The following is a 4542-nucleotide window of genomic DNA, read 5'->3' as shown; positions in this document are numbered from 1 at the left end:
CACACACACACACACACACACACACACGGCACACTTCACTCAGCTGAAGTCAACTTCTCCCTCAGGTCATAGCTTAAATGTCACTTCCTCAGGGAAAGCTTCCCTGCCCTCTCACACAGAGTAAGTTTGCTCCCCCGTTTTGCCCTCTGTGTGATTCCCCTACAGCACTTCTCACAGTGACAATCACATGATTCCTTGTTGACTGGGCGTCTCTGCCCTCCAACTAGGAGCTCTGTGAAGTGGGATGAGTCCCAACCAACAACCTAAGCCCGTTGCCACCAGATCCTTCTGACTCACGCAATCTTGTGTATTACGGAGAACTGTTCCATAGGGTTTTCTTGGTTTATGGGTTCAGGAGATACACGTTGCGCTGCTAACCACAAGGTCAGCTGTTTGAAACCACCAGCCACTCCATGGGAGAAAAATGGGGCTTTCTACTCCCATAAAGTTACAGTCTCAGAAACTCACAAGAGCAGTTCTACCATGTCCTGTAGGATCACTATGAGTCAGCATCATCTCGATGGCAGTGAGTAATCCTTTTTATTTTTTAATCATTTTACTGGGGCCTCGTACAGCTCTTATCACAATCCACACATACATCCATTGTGTCAAGCACGTTTGTACATCTGTTGCCATCATCATTCTCGAAACATTTGGCAGTGAGTAATCTTTACAGAAGCGGATCACCAGGCCTTTCTTCCACAAGGCCAATGAGTCCGTTTGAACCTTTAGATGAGAGCTCAAGGGCAAATCATTTGTGCTACCCAGGGATCATAGAAAACTCCAAACTAAACTCCCTGCCATCAAATCAATGCCAACCCCATAAGTCAGGGTAGAACTGCCCCTGTGAGTTTATAACTACAACTCTTTAGAGGAGTAGAAAATCCCATATTTCTCCCATAGAGCGGCTGGTGGTTTAGAACTGCTGACTTTGAGATTAACAGCCCAACATGGAACCACTAAGCCACCAGGGCACCTTTGGATCATAATAGGCACTCAATGGATACTTTAAAAACTCAAGGGCATTGGTATGGAGCAGCTATTGTTAACTACTAATGATAATCCTATGCCTTTCTTCTTCCCTGCACTCAGTCCTTTAGCCTTTCTGCAGTTCAACGCACCACGCCCTCGCCTGCTCCCTCCGCCTGGAGTTAGAGCTGCAGGCCCAGCTCCCTTACCTCTGCCAGGTCACAGCTCAAATTGCTCCCTCATCAGCGTGGTTTTCCCTGATGGTCCTACTAAAATAAGAACCCCCTTTCCTGGAGCGCCTTTATCTTTTCCCCTCAGCTTGATGCTTTAATTTCTCCACCCCTACCCCCTACAGCTCTTATCAGCAACTGTCATTCTATGTATTTTTCTTATTTATTCCTTTCTGGTCTCTCTTCACCGGAACATCAACTCCACAAGGACAAGCGTATGGGCCTGGTTTTGCTCACTGCTGTATCTGCAACACTGAACTCCAAACCAAACCCGTTGCCACCAAGTTGATTCCAGCTCATGGCAACCCCAGGGGTGGCAGCGTGCAACTGACACTTCATAAGGCTGTCAAGACTGGGACCTTTCATAAACAGAATGCCAGGCCTTTGCTTCTAGTCATCTCTGGGTGTGTTTGAACCACTAACCTTTGGTTTAGAAGTCAAGAGCTTAATCCTTCACATCATCCAGGGCCTCCTTGAAACACCTAGCAAGCAAGATCTAAGTACACGTCGGCTGCGTAGATGGATAGGTGATGGGCAGTACTCCCCTACACTTGCTCCTGGCTACAAACTTTTCAAGGTTCTTCCACATGCCCAATTCCAGCCGATCCTCGCCCCAAACTCTGATGCTCATCTAAGCATGACAGAAAACCAGCCTGAAGGGTCTTGGTGGTTTTACGTGGCTGGCCCAGGTTACAGAAATCACAAGTACCAAGTCGGCCTCAGACCGCAGGCTTCCTGGGGAAGACAGGCTGCTGACAATACCCTTACAGAGTCTCCTAGCGGAGGCCCAGGTGAGAAGTATGTGAGGATAAGTGGATTATGATGCACAAATGCCTAGGCTGAGCTACTCGTCTCACAGGGTACCTTGAGGGCACCTTGACTTCCCTCTCCCCACACACACCCACACACCATACACACACAGCCATACTTAAATCTGCTGAGTTGGCAGCCTTGGCATTTGTACTCTGCAGGTGAGAGCGCTGACCCCAGGTGGCCACAGGAGCAGATGCTCTAGAGCTGTACTCCAAGTATATAGCCCGCCCACTGCCTGGAGTCAATTCTGACTTACAGCGACCCTCTAAAGGGCATTTGAGGCTGTAAATCTTTGCAGGAGCAGACAGCCTCCTCTTTCTCTTCTCTTCAGCAGGAGCTGGAGGGTTGGAAACACTGACCCAAGTACACTGCCAGAGCTCCTAGACATATGCCCCGGAGTCCATGGTGCAGAAGCCAGGCTGGGGATCCTTCTTCACACCCGGAAACACCTGCTCCAGGCTCATCCTGAGCCAAGTTCTCTCAGTTCTGCCCCAAGTTATCTCCAAGCAACATGCCCATCAACCCCTTCACACCTTCATCAGCCCTCTGCCCTCTCCAATACACACAAGATACGGAAGCCAAAGCTTTTGGTCCGGCTGGCATCTGGAAAAAGTTGTCCAAGAAAGCCAGCTCTTCAAAATACTTCCTTAGAAGTAGAACCTGGGGATGAGACCAGGTTTCGACCTTCAGCATGGTTAGTTACTAACCACATGACCTTGGGCACGTTCACTTATCTTGCCTGAGTCAGTCTCTTCGTCTGTACAATGGGGCTAATAATGGCTGTGAGCCAAGACTCTAACAGGACCCGTCACAGCGAACACACTTGGTAAACATTAGTTCTTCATCTCACCCTACATCACTTCCAATACAACCTCTGCCGGTTTCCAAGAGATGGAAGGACAGGAGAGTCATGAGCTAGAACACGTGTCTCCCCAGCCAGTCAGACGCCGGGCTCTATCAGTCCCTGTGTCCTCACTGTCAGTCCTGGGAACTGCCAGGGACAGAGACCAGAGCAAGTCCTCCACCCCACCCTCCCATGACATTCTGCTTCAGCCTCTTCCTGTCCTCCAGCCCACTGCCCTTTTCCCATTCACCAACCTCCCTGTGCCCACCCCGACCCCCCATTGGCTCAGACCTCTGCTTTCAAAACACCTGTTTCTGGCCATATTCCCAGACCCCTGAGAGCATATCCTAGCATCTGACTCATACCCACACAGCAAGGGGCAAACACTGTCCAGAAGAATGCATGACCCTTCTAAGAACGTGCTGAAGCCCCAAGGGGATAGCTTCAAGGCTCTGGCACTACCCAACCAACTACAACCACCACCACCGCCCGCAGGGGTTCCACCCCAGGCACTGCCCATACCGCTGACCTTTGGGGCTCCCAGCGCCCCCCAAGCCTGGCTGGAAATGCAGGGATGAGGTGGGAACACAACTGAAAATGACAAAGCCTCTCCGGAACCCAGGAAGCCCTTCATTCCCGGACAACTCACCTCCCTCTTCCCCACAGTCAGGCTCCTAACTTGTGTTTCTGACCTCTTGCTCCCCTGGGCCCTGGTCTCTGCACTCTCTCACAGAGCTGCAGCTCCGGTCGCTCACACGGCCACGGGGCAGCAGCCCTTCCCCCAGCTCGTGCCCTCCCACCCCCTGGGCAGTCCCAGGCCCGGTGCCTCCTAACCGCGGCTCCCGCTCGCAGCCTGAGCCGAGTCTGAAGCAGGCCACAGCCCAGCCCTGAGGAGGGCCCGTCGCCTTCGCCCAAATCCTCTTCCGGGCCGCCTACCGTGGTCCCGTCCCGGGAGCCCGCTTGCCCCTGCCCTCCTTGGCAAAAGGAGGCTCCAGGGGATAGAACAGCAGGATTTCAGAAAGTTCGCGGCAGAAGGCACTGCCCAGGCGGGGCCCTTCAGTGCCAGTACCGCCCACCGTGCTGGAACGTGGGCCTCAATTCCAGGCCTTCCCAGATGCGGAGGAGCCTCCCTGCGGATCTATAGGTCCCGGGTGGCCCCTTCCTCGGGCTCCCAAAAGGCTGCAGCAGGCTTCCCACCAGACCCCACCCAACACAGCCCCCATTCGGTTCCTCACGGGGTACTCTGGTGGGGAGAGGGCGGGATGTGAGGAGAGGGTCCACTACCGCCGATTCCACCTCGAAGCTTGCAGTCCCGCCCGCCCTGAGCCAATCTGCCCACCTCAGCGCACCCAGCAGCAGGGGGAGGAGAAGGGAAAGCGGACCCCACCCCTTCATTCCAAGGCTTTGGGGTAAGAGGATGAAGGGGGAAGGTGTTCCCACAGGCCCGGGGGAGGGTGGTCTCTGTCTGCCCAGCCTCCCTCTCCTCATCCCTGAACACAGCCGCACTACCCCAAACTCGAGGCTCACCCCACCACCTCCATTCACCCAGCTTGGCGGCAGAAACTCGGGGCAGCCCTTCCCCCAGCCCCTGCCTTTCCCACTCCCCTGGGCAAGCTGGGAACTCGGAGCGCGTGGAGGAAGGGAAGCGAGTGGAAGGCTGGCGCGAGCCCCGGACCTCGGACTCCA

At 54.1% G+C, this 4542-nt stretch overlaps 1 protein-coding gene across 4 annotated transcripts in view; it reads right to left on the bottom strand.

The window, feature by feature from the left end:
• ADCY6 (adenylate cyclase 6) overlaps window positions 1-3863 on the bottom strand; it is a 21817-nt gene extending 17954 nt beyond the window's left edge. For 2 of the 4 annotated variants that reach the window (XM_045287247.1, XM_045287248.1), the window contains exon 1: window positions 1623-2980. The gene's annotated coding sequence lies outside the window, so the exon portion shown is untranslated. Of the gene's footprint in view, window positions 1-1622; window positions 2981-3690; window positions 3729-3792 lie in introns of those variants that run through there. The other 2 variants (XM_045287250.1, XM_004711420.2) reach the window with 2 other exon arrangements.
• Between the last annotated feature and the right edge of the window lie 679 nt (window positions 3864-4542).

This window comes from Echinops telfairi, unplaced genomic scaffold (assembly GCF_000313985.2).
Source record: "Echinops telfairi isolate 266 unplaced genomic scaffold, ASM31398v2 ScPeMD7_12;HRSCAF=54, whole genome shotgun sequence".
NCBI classification, from domain to species: Eukaryota; Metazoa; Chordata; class Mammalia; order Afrosoricida; family Tenrecidae; genus Echinops; species Echinops telfairi.
This window is presented reverse-complemented; position numbering and strand designations above follow the sequence as displayed.